The sequence below is a fragment of the Pelmatolapia mariae genome, linkage group LG23, assembly GCF_036321145.2.
Source record: "Pelmatolapia mariae isolate MD_Pm_ZW linkage group LG23, Pm_UMD_F_2, whole genome shotgun sequence".
NCBI lineage: Eukaryota > Metazoa > Chordata > Actinopteri > Cichliformes > Cichlidae > Pelmatolapia > Pelmatolapia mariae.
This window is the reverse complement of record NC_086246.1, coordinates 17,462,621-17,475,226: the sequence shown is the minus strand read 5'-3', so window position 1 is coordinate 17,475,226 and position 12,606 is coordinate 17,462,621.

The following is a 12,606-nucleotide window of genomic DNA, read 5'->3' as shown; positions in this document are numbered from 1 at the left end:
GCAGTGTGCTTTATAAGCAGATTTTCTACGGTTAGTTAAGCGACTCCCCAACCTTGTTGCATTGTTTCTAACAACTCATTGCTGGCTGTTTTAGACTTTAAGACGCCGTTTATCTCAAGAAATGGTGAATAAGGATGTGGAGAGAGACCAAGCTTTTATCCCTTTCATTAAATAACTGCACCCCCCCCCCCCCCAAAAGAAACTTTCACCTAAGAACAGCGCCGTTAGTTCGCATTAATTTTCAGTTAAAATTTAAAATAATTAAAACAAAAATACGCGAGGGCTTTCCCAGACATTCTTTAAAACACAGATGTGCAACGCATTATTTAATTAGTGTTTATCAGCCGATGCGTTTTAGTTTTCAGTGTGAATATATACAAACAGGAGTTACTTTTGCAATAGTGTTTTTACACACTCTAACCGAAATGGTAGATTTTGTGTGTTTTTAACAACTGCACTTTGGGGAGGGGGGTAGTTAAGGTGAATTTGAGGTCTGTGCTTTGGGGTGGGGGAAGAGGCATAAAGGTTTATAAAAGCCAGCAAACTCTATCCTTGAGCCTGACACCTGCACGTTAGTTTGTGTATTCGACCGTAAATTTTTAGAGAAAATACGCATTGAATTTTGATGCCATTTTTAAAACATAGATGTGCAATACATTATTTTAATGTTGTTTATCAAACGCTGTGTGCGTTTTGGTTTTCACTGTGAATGAGTTACTTTTGTAAATGCAGGATCACATTTTTTTAATGGTGCTTTTTAGACACTGATCTGAAAGATAAATGCTTTTGGTAGAAGCAGCTTTGCTGGATTTGTTTTTTAACTTGGTGAAACATAGTGCAAAACTCTTAATTCAGTATTTTACAGGTTTTAACTGTGTGGTCTTTCTGGAAAACGTAGGTCCACTTGTGAAATGAGAGCATGCACCGTGCTCTTCAGAATTGTCAGCTTTGCTCGTTTCATGGGTCCTCTGTTGATAAAACTGATTTTTAATGGATCTTAATGTTTAGAGACAATAGCGAAGGTACTGACCTGTGCGTCTCTTTAAACTCTAGATGTTAAATTTTAAGGCTACATATTATTTATCTTGCACTAAGTCTGCTTGGCATATGCTCTGTATAAAGGCTCTGGACCTTTCCAAAAAGGCGTAGAGGCAACTTTAGCATGATTAATTTATTACAATGTCAGTTTCTGGGAAGTTTTCCCTCCTGTGTCTATGGCTGGTGCAAGTTTTTTGTTTATTTGTGAAACTGAGCGTGGTTGTGGACAATTCCGACTGTGCTGTTTGAATTGAGTTTCGTGTTGGATCACTTTCTTTAATTGTTAATTCTCTGCGAGCAGTGAAGAACCAAACTAGTACTTCAAAGTTTTAAATCCATTTTGCCCCAGTGGCCAGTGCGAAGTTGTGCTGCAGATCCCAGCATGAAAGCTGAGGGTCCAGCCAGCCGGCAGAAAGGCCAGTTGATGCCTCGACATGCGTTGGAACCGGTTTTGCCCGCACAGAGCGTTTCTGACATGCTGGCGTTGCTTATGCATAAGAGAAAAGCAACAATACAGCGTTGCTCCAAGACATCCTTTCACACGGTATGTATGTATGTCTGTCTGTCAGCGCTAATTATTCAAACCCTGTTTAAAAGGCGACTCATTTGTTGGCCAAAAACATTTCCTCTAAATTTGCAAAGTTACTGATTTAAAAATATATATTTTCGTCACACTCTAGACTCTTGAGCATATTTATATAGCAAAATTCACAGTGGTATAACCATGTTAAATAAAAGATGCCCAAGTGTGCACCAATGCACTCTAATGCATGCCTTTAAACTGTATGCTGATAAGTCTGTATCCATAATTTGTGGATCTGCTGATTTGTTTTTTTTTAATGTGGTACTTTTTTTTTTCACGAACTGCAGATGATGAAATCCTCTTTATTTGAGAAAGTGTCCCTAAGCTATTGTTGTTCATACTTACTGAGTTCCCTAACCACTTCTTTACTATGTCAGCAAACTTTCTGAACAAGAATGGTATCGTAGATTTAAAGACACATCTTCATTGAAGCAAAGGCAAAACATTGAATTTTATGTTCATATTAAAGAGTGAAAATCCAAAAGCTGCTGCAATCTTTTGTATTAATGATCTCTCTCTCTCTGTGCATGTGTGTGTGAGTGAGTGAGTGTAATGCTATGTGTGTGTGTGTGTGTACAGGAGAAAGGTGATGGCAGGAGCTTTTTTTTAATGCATTTCGAATCAACTTTTTTTTGTTTTACAAGAAGTGTATTTCATACATTGGAACAAATGTAATCTTTTCTATACTTTATAAGTATGAAACTAAAGATTTTAAGTTCATGCACATTGTGAAACAAGAATCTAAATCTTTCTGTCACAATGATTTCTATAAACGCATGTTGTTTATGGGATAATGTGAAAAATCTTTTTGTGGGCTCTAATAATGATCAGTGGTGATTGAAGAGGAAGCTTGAACCCTGGCTCTGGAGATTTTCATGACAAGTGACAGTGCAGACATTTGTTAATGAGAGAACATGTTTTATCATCATAACGACTGCGAATTTAAGCGTCGTTAAAGTGTTGACTCGTGTTTTTTAATAGAAGACTTAAAACACTAAACTCTAATTTCAGGGGTTTATTTTAAGTTTACAGAATATAACATCTGGTATGACAATGAGTTTTACTTCTCACTGTCTGTGTTATGTGTATCTATTTATCATGTATGCTACTCTGCTCTGTGGACTAAAATGTTTCATTGTATTCATGAAATAAACCAGAATTTCAATGTCCGAATCTTTTACTGTTTTTCTGCTTTTGTTCACTCCAAGTTTGACAAAACCCACAGCTCACTAACAATGTGGAGCAATCTCAATGTATTTAGCTGCTTTTTCCCTAAACACAATCAGTTGACTGAGAGAAATGCCTGTAGTCCTCACTTTGGTCATTTTGAATGTTGAAGGAGATTTGCTCCATAGACACCTTATACTAGTGTTTCCTACACTTAATCCACCACTACTATGTTCTATTTAAACCCAGATTCCTTTTATAGTTTGCAGTGAAAAACCATTGCTTAATGGGACAGAAGTACAAGTCACTCTTTACTAACACATTGTAGATAAGTTTATTGCTGGACAACACAGCTAGCAGTCTCACACACTCTTTAGGTTTTTGAAGTTTTGTGTGTAATGGTTTAGTGTATCAAACCTTACCCTTTTCTCCCAGTATCACAACAGTATGACTCCCAAAGTACGGCTCAGTAAACAAACAAGGACTCTGAAGTCAGAACAGAAAGATACAGTTGGAAGATGAATGATTGTGTTTTTTATGATGCGTAGTAAACTACCCCCTCTTCTTTTTCTCTGTGTTGTTGTTCTTGTGTGTATGCTTTAGAAGTCAAAGTATACATTAGCCACACTTACAAAAAACATTTTGAATTTCATTTAGAACTGAGATTCTACGTTGTAAGCAGAAATCTTATGCTCAGCCATAAGTGTGTTTCCCCACTTTCACAATGCTAAGGTGGCAAATCCACAACCCCCAACAGATGGTTTGTCACACACTGGGTTCAAACACTCAAAAAGCAACACAACAGCAGGTTCAAGAAGGACAAGGCCCCCTTTATTTGCACAGCCTCACACACCATAGATTTTTAAAGTTGTGGTGTACAATGGTTTAGCCACAGATGTGACTTCTACTTTTGATAAAGATCACTCCACATGCATATTTCTTAAGAAATGAAGCGTCTTTATTAAGCTCTTATTTATACATGTCTACACAATAATAGACACCGTGTGCTCTGTGACATTATAGTCTTCTACTTCAGCTTCCATTGGTTTGCATTTTCAACTCCCAACCTTTCAGGTTGTTATGAACGACTTATATTTCTAACACTTTGTGATGTAAAAGTGAACCACGCAGCTTTTTTATTTTCTGTCTGATGGAAGGACTTAAGACACGAGTTATTTAAACAATTCTAAATGACAGTGTGACGGCCATAGTACTTTATGCGGGTCAAATATGTTAAGGATAATGTTTCTCAATGTAACATGGCAAAGAACTTTTGGTTAGGATACAACATTTTGTAAACAGTTACCTCAGAAGCTGTACTGTCAGATCTATGTATGTAAGGTTAAACTTGCCACAGTACATCCACTTAAGTAAGTAACCAAACACATAAAGTCACCCTCACCAATAATCGACTGTTCCTTGAAAAACGTAGCACAAACAGACAACTGACTCAGCAATGATAAGTAGAGCTACCCGAGGCCGATACTCAAGCAGAAGAAAATTAAAAGTTGTTTTGTTTTTTTATGGCTCGAAAGATTGAAGAAAAATATGTTTAATAATTCAACAAGAGCCGCACCTTCAACACATGTACATTCAAATTTTGGAACAGGCTCAACATTGCTGTTGTTCAATAGTTTTTATCCACTCTCAAAAGTCATTTTATGACTTTAATATTTCCAGCTGATAAGGAGACTTACAGCATTTCAAATGTGCGTCCAAATGCTTTAAACATCCGCTTTGTCTGTAACGACAGTCTCAAACTGCAGAGCATTGTTTTTACTCAAATTCAGCATTTTCTGATGAAAATTTAGCTGCTTTTTTTTTTCACTGTAACACCCCCCTCAATGCCATTTTTTAGGATGATATTCTTGGAGATTCATTTTTTAAATATATATTTGTGCTTTTGGAGTGAGGGTATCTAATACGCACGTTGTCACTGTGTTTTGTACTACCAACTGCGAGGGCTCTGCTTTTACTTTGAGCAGTCTGGTTTTATTTTGTCTCGTCAGTGTGTGTGTTTTTCAAAGGAGATCTTCATCAGTTTGATTTTGTTACCACAAACTTTGTGTAAAGTTCACAACAGAGGTAAAGAGATTTAAACACACCAGTTTAAGGAGGCATGCAGGGGTTGGACCAGTTGCACAGGAGAGGTGAAGAAGAGAGTGTCGGCGGAGATGTGCAACAGAAGCAGAGGGAACATTTTACAAGATGATAAATGGCAGATTTAGATGATTACGGATTTTTGTTGACAAGATTAAAAGACACGTCCATCACAGTTTAGCAGCATTTCAGTTTGATTAAATTAAAGTTGTTGTTTTTTAAAACTACACAGGGTTTATTTTCTCCTTTGATAGTAATCATATTGAACATGTCAGTGATGGAAACAAGAATATAAAGAAAAATGCTAAACGTGTGTCTAATTAAACTGTTCCTGTGAACCATAAATCATCCTTTAGCATGTTCGGTGTTACAAACTTGAAGAAGCACAGAAAAGATCATCAGACATTAATCAGTTTTCAGCCTTCATTCATATTGAAATGTTGAAATCTTTCCTGCTAGACCGAAGTGTAGCGTTTGATACCGTTGGCCATAACATTTTATTACATCTATTATTAAATGGAGAGTCCTCTTCACACACTGAAGTCAATTATGAAGCTCCACGGCTTCTGTGCAAAGACTAGTTCTGTTTACATTATACTTGCTTTAGAAGGCATAGCATACATTTTTACTGCTATGCAGATGATACCCACTTTTATTGGTTAAACTGCTTGTATGTCTTAGACACATAATGAGCTTTAATTTTCTGCTTCTAAGTTCAGATAAAACTGAGGTTATTGTAATATGGCATAAAAATCTTAGAAACACTGTTGCTAACAAGATCCTTACTCTGGGCGGCATCGTCTGTTGTAGTGATTTGACACATTATAAGTAAAATTGAAGCACACAATCCCGTCGCACAACATCAACATTTATTTATATACAAAAATAAAAATGCTTTTTTTTTTACATAAAAGAATTGTAACTTTACAATTCATCACCGATTACGTGGGTACATAGTCCTCATCCTTAGCCCATAGTGGTTCGGGTAATTCCTCAGGGCCTTGGAAGGGCGGCCATGCCCAGTCTATCTCATCAATGTCGGGAGAGTCGCCAAAATACAAAAAATCTTCCTCATCGTCGGTGTCCATAGTCCACACTTGTGGCGGTGAAGGGGGTGCGCTCCACTCTGACACTGGTGAATACGGTGCGTCTTCACTCCAATCTTCAAATGTAGGGTTTGTGGATGGATCTTCAGAGAGTAAAGATTGCACAGCGTCCCTGATACACTCATTTCTGTTACTGTTGGCGGCGCTGCTTGTACCAAGTTCTGCCACATTGATGGTTGATTGAGCAGAAGGGCTGCAAGATGTCATTTTTTCATGGAGATATTCAACCCCAAAAGATAAGAAAGGACATTATCGTTCTTTTCTAAAGTTGACGGCCAGCTCTCTGGTTTTAAAAATCGCTGCCACTCCTACCCGCTCCTCTAAGAACATCCCACTTCCAGACCACGCCCGCCTTCTTTTACTTTAAAAAGAAGACCGCCGTCTCATTCCTTCAAAAGCCTTTTTTTTAGCTCAAAAACAGAAAGAAAGATGGACTCTGCACCCCTGCGTCGCGCTGAGGAGGACAGTTCCTCGGACGAGAGCACAATAGTACCCGACACGCCCGGTTACTCTCGCCCCTTGGAGAAACTGCAGCAAGCCGACGAGCTTGACGGTTGGGCACCTTCTTTATTCATCGATACCGTGAAAACAGCGGTGTATCATCTAGTCAACCTTGTAATCAACAAGTACCGCACCGAAGAATGCAACGGCTGTAAGTTCGATCAACCCAGCCAGAGACAGCACGAGTGTCTGCAAGTGTTGGAGGAGGACTTTTACGCTGAAAATTATTACAGCATCAGAAAAAGACTCCTCACCCCTCGTTTCATTCCTTCCATTCAACGCCTGCTGATTGCCCGGAACATCAAAACGGACGATGTCAAAGTCGGCACAGTCGCGGAGACTCTCTTGCATGAGCTCAAATCAGTGAGGAAAGTCTTTGACGCCATTACCGAGGCCTACGACAATCTAGTGGGGGAGGATGTGGTGAAAATCGGACAGCTGTGGATGGTCACAGAATGTTACAAAGGAGGCCGCTAATGCTTTCTCTGAAAGACTGATTCTTTCCAAAAAAAAACACGTATGGTACCGTATCTTTAAACAGTTACCCTTTTTTTCTTTCTTAAAACGTGTAATCTGCATTTTGCCACATCTTTTAAAAGCATGTACGCTTTTTCAAGCATGTATCTTACATTTTAGCGCATTCAAAAACAAACAAACAAACAAACAAACAAAAAAAAACATGTATCCTGTTTTCAACCACGTATCCTGATATGGCCCTGAGGAATTACCCGAACCACTATGGGCTAAGGATGAGGACTATGTACCCACGTAATCGGTGATGAATTGTAAAGTTACAATTCTTTTATGTAAAAAAAAAAGCATTTTTATTTTTGTATATAAATAAATGTTGATGTTGTGCGACGGGATTGTGTGCTTCAATTTTACTTATAATGTGTCAAATCACTACAACAGACGATGCCGCCCAGAGTAAGGATCTTGTTAGCAACAGTGTTTCTAAGATTTTTATGCCATATTACAATAACCTCAGTTTTATCTGAACTTAGAAGCAGAAAATTAAAGCTCATTATGTGTCTAAGACATACAAGCAGTTTAACCAATAAAAGTGGGTATCATCTGCATAGCAGTAAAAATGTATGCTATGCCTTCTAAAGCAAGTATAATGTAAACAGAACTAGTCTTTGCACAGAAGCCGTGGAGCTTCATAATTGACTTCAGTGTGTGAAGAGGACTCTCCATTTAATAATAGATGTAATAAAATGTTATGGCCAACGGTATCAAACGCTACACTTCGGTCTAGCAGGAAAGATTTCAACATTTCAATATGAATGAAGGCTGAAAACTGATTAATGTCTGATGATCTTTTCTGTGCTTCTTCAAGTTTGTAACACCGAACATGCTAAAGGATGATTTATGGTTCACAGGAACAGTTTAATTAGACACACGTTTAGCATTTTTCTTTATATTCTTGTTTCCATCACTGACATGTTCAATATGATTACTATCAAAGGAGAAAATAAACCCTGTGTAGTTTTAAAAAACAACAACTTTAATTTAATCAAACTGAAATGCTGCTAAACTGTGATGGACGTGTCTTTTAATCTTGTCAACAAAAATCCGTAATCATCTAAATCTGCCATTTATCATCTTGTAAAATGTTCCCTCTGCTTCTGTTGCACATCTCCGCCGACACTCTCTTCTTCACCTCTCCTGTGCAACTGGTCCAACCCCTGCATGCCTCCTTAAACTGGTGTGTTTAAATCTCTTTACCTCTGTTGTGAACTTTACACAAAGTTTGTGGTAACAAAATCAAACTGATGAAGATCTCCTTTGAAAAACACACACACTGACGAGACAAAATAAAACCAGACTGCTCAAAGTAAAAGCAGAGCCCTCGCAGTTGGTAGTACAAAACACAGTGACAACGTGCGTATTAGATACCCTCACTCCAAAAGCACAAATATATATTTAAAAAATGAATCTCCAAGAATATCATCCTAAAAAATGGCATTGAGGGGGGTGTTACAGTGAAAAAAAAAGCAGCTAAATTTTCATCAGAAAATGCTGAATTTGAGTAAAAACAATGCTCTGCAGTTTGAGACTGTCGTTACAGACAAAGCGGATGTTTAAAGCATTTGGACGCACATTTGAAATGCTGTAAGTCTCCTTATCAGCTGGAAATATTAAAGTCATAAAATGACTTTTGAGAGTGGATAAAAACTATTGAACAACAGCAATGTTGAGCCTGTTCCAAAATTTGAATGTACATGTGTTGAAGGTGCGGCTCTTGTTGAATTATTAAACATATTTTTCTTCAATCTTTCGAGCCATAAAAAAACAAAACAACTTTTAATTTTCTTCTGCTTGAGTATCGGCCTCGGGTAGCTCTACTTATCATTGCTGAGTCAGTTGTCTGTTTGTGCTACGTTTTTCAAGGAACAGTCGATTATTGGTGAGGGTGACTTTATGTGTTTGGTTACTTACTTAAGTGGATGTACTGTGGCAAGTTTAACCTTACATACATAGATCTGACAGTACAGCTTCTGAGGTAACTGTTTACAAAATGTTGTATCCTAACCAAAAGTTCTTTGCCATGTTACATTGAGAAACATTATCCTTAACATATTTGACCCGCATAAAGTACTATGGCCGTCACACTGTCATTTAGAATTGTTTAAATAACTCGTGTCTTAAGTCCTTCCATCAGACAGAAAATAAAAAAGCTGCGTGGTTCACTTTTACATCACAAAGTGTTAGAAATATAAGTCGTTCATAACAACCTGAAAGGTTGGGAGTTGAAAATGCAAACCAATGGAAGCTGAAGTAGAAGACTATAATGTCACAGAGCACACGGTGTCTATTATTGTGTAGACATGTATAAATAAGAGCTTAATAAAGACGCTTCATTTCTTAAGAAATATGCATGTGGAGTGATCTTTATCAAAAGTAGAAGTCACATCTGTGGCTAAACCATTGTACACCACAACTTTAAAAATCTATGGTGTGTGAGGCTGTGCAAATAAAGGGGGCCTTGTCCTTCTTGAACCTGCTGTTGTGTTGCTTTTTGAGTGTTTGAACCCAGTGTGTGACAAACCATCTGTTGGGGGTTGTGGATTTGCCACCTTAGCATTGTGAAAGTGGGGAAACACACTTATGGCTGAGCATAAGATTTCTGCTTACAACGTAGAATCTCAGTTCTAAATGAAATTCAAAATGTTTTTTGTAAGTGTGGCTAATGTATACTTTGACTTCTAAAGCATACACACAAGAACAACAACACAGAGAAAAAGAAGAGGGGGTAGTTTACTACGCATCATAAAAAACACAATCATTCATCTTCCAACTGTATCTTTCTGTTCTGACTTCAGAGTCCTTGTTTGTTTACTGAGCCGTACTTTGGGAGTCATACTGTTGTGATACTGGGAGAAAAGGGTAAGGTTTGATACACTAAACCATTACACACAAAACTTCAAAAACCTAAAGAGTGTGTGAGACTGCTAGCTGTGTTGTCCAGCAATAAACTTATCTACAATGTGTTAGTAAAGAGTGACTTGTACTTCTGTCCCATTAAGCAATGGTTTTTCACTGCAAACTATAAAAGGAATCTGGGTTTAAATAGAACATAGTAGTGGTGGATTAAGTGTAGGAAACACTAGTATAAGGTGTCTATGGAGCAAATCTCCTTCAACATTCAAAATGACCAAAGTGAGGACTACAGGCATTTCTCTCAGTCAACTGATTGTGTTTAGGGAAAAAGCAGCTAAATACATTGAGATTGCTCCACATTGTTAGTGAGCTGTGGGTTTTGTCAAACTTGGAGTGAACAAAAGCAGAAAAACAGTAAAAGATTCGGACATTGAAATTCTGGTTTATTTCATGAATACAATGAAACATTTTAGTCCACAGAGCAGAGTAGCATACATGATAAATAGATACACATAACACAGACAGTGAGAAGTAAAACTCATTGTCATACCAGATGTTATATTCTGTAAACTTAAAATAAACCCCTGAAATTAGAGTTTAGTGTTTTAAGTCTTCTATTAAAAAACACGAGTCAACACTTTAACGACGCTTAAATTCGCAGTCGTTATGATGATAAAACATGTTCTCTCATTAACAAATGTCTGCACTGTCACTTGTCATGAAAATCTCCAGAGCCAGGGTTCAAGCTTCCTCTTCAATCACCACTGATCATTATTAGAGCCCACAAAAAGATTTTTCACATTATCCCATAAACAACATGCGTTTATAGAAATCATTGTGACAGAAAGATTTAGATTCTTGTTTCACAATGTGCATGAACTTAAAATCTTTAGTTTCATACTTATAAAGTATAGAAAAGATTACATTTGTTCCAATGTATGAAATACACTTCTTGTAAAACAAAAAAAAGTTGATTCGAAATGCATTAAAAAAAAGCTCCTGCCATCACCTTTCTCCTGTACACACACACACACACATAGCATTACACTCACTCACTCACACACACATGCACAGAGAGAGAGAGATCATTAATACAAAAGATTGCAGCAGCTTTTGGATTTTCACTCTTTAATATGAACATAAAATTCAATGTTTTGCCTTTGCTTCAATGAAGATGTGTCTTTAAATCTACGATACCATTCTTGTTCAGAAAGTTTGCTGACATAGTAAAGAAGTGGTTAGGGAACTCAGTAAGTATGAACAACAATAGCTTAGGGACACTTTCTCAAATAAAGAGGATTTCATCATCTGCAGTTCGTGAAAAAAAAAAGTACCACATTAAAAAAAAACAAATCAGCAGATCCACAAATTATGGATACAGACTTATCAGCATACAGTTTAAAGGCATGCATTAGAGTGCATTGGTGCACACTTGGGCATCTTTTATTTAACATGGTTATACCACTGTGAATTTTGCTATATAAATATGCTCAAGAGTCTAGAGTGTGACGAAAATATATATTTTTAAATCAGTAACTTTGCAAATTTAGAGGAAATGTTTTTGGCCAACAAATGAGTCGCCTTTTAAACAGGGTTTGAATAATTAGCGCTGACAGACAGACATACATACATACCGTGTGAAAGGATGTCTTGGAGCAACGCTGTATTGTTGCTTTTCTCTTATGCATAAGCAACGCCAGCATGTCAGAAACGCTCTGTGCGGGCAAAACCGGTTCCAACGCATGTCGAGGCATCAACTGGCCTTTCTGCCGGCTGGCTGGACCCTCAGCTTTCATGCTGGGATCTGCAGCACAACTTCGCACTGGCCACTGGGGCAAAATGGATTTAAAACTTTGAAGTACTAGTTTGGTTCTTCACTGCTCGCAGAGAATTAACAATTAAAGAAAGTGATCCAACACGAAACTCAATTCAAACAGCACAGTCGGAATTGTCCACAACCACGCTCAGTTTCACAAATAAACAAAAAACTTGCACCAGCCATAGACACAGGAGGGAAAACTTCCCAGAAACTGACATTGTAATAAATTAATCATGCTAAAGTTGCCTCTACGCCTTTTTGGAAAGGTCCAGAGCCTTTATACAGAGCATATGCCAAGCAGACTTAGTGCAAGATAAATAATATGTAGCCTTAAAATTTAACATCTAGAGTTTAAAGAGACGCACAGGTCAGTACCTTCGCTATTGTCTCTAAACATTAAGATCCATTAAAAATCAGTTTTATCAACAGAGGACCCATGAAACGAGCAAAGCTGACAATTCTGAAGAGCACGGTGCATGCTCTCATTTCACAAGTGGACCTACGTTTTCCAGAAAGACCACACAGTTAAAACCTGTAAAATACTGAATTAAGAGTTTTGCACTATGTTTCACCAAGTTAAAAAACAAATCCAGCAAAGCTGCTTCTACCAAAAGCATTTATCTTTCAGATCAGTGTCTAAAAAGCACCATTAAAAAAATGTGATCCTGCATTTACAAAAGTAACTCATTCACAGTGAAAACCAAAACGCACACAGCGTTTGATAAACAACATTAAAATAATGTATTGCACATCTATGTTTTAAAAATGGCATCAAAATTCAATGCGTATTTTCTCTAAAAATTTACGGTCGAATACACAAACTAACGTGCAGGTGTCAGGCTCAAGGATAGAGTTTGCTGGCTTTTATAAACCTTTATGCCTCTTCCCCCACCCCAAAGCACAGACCT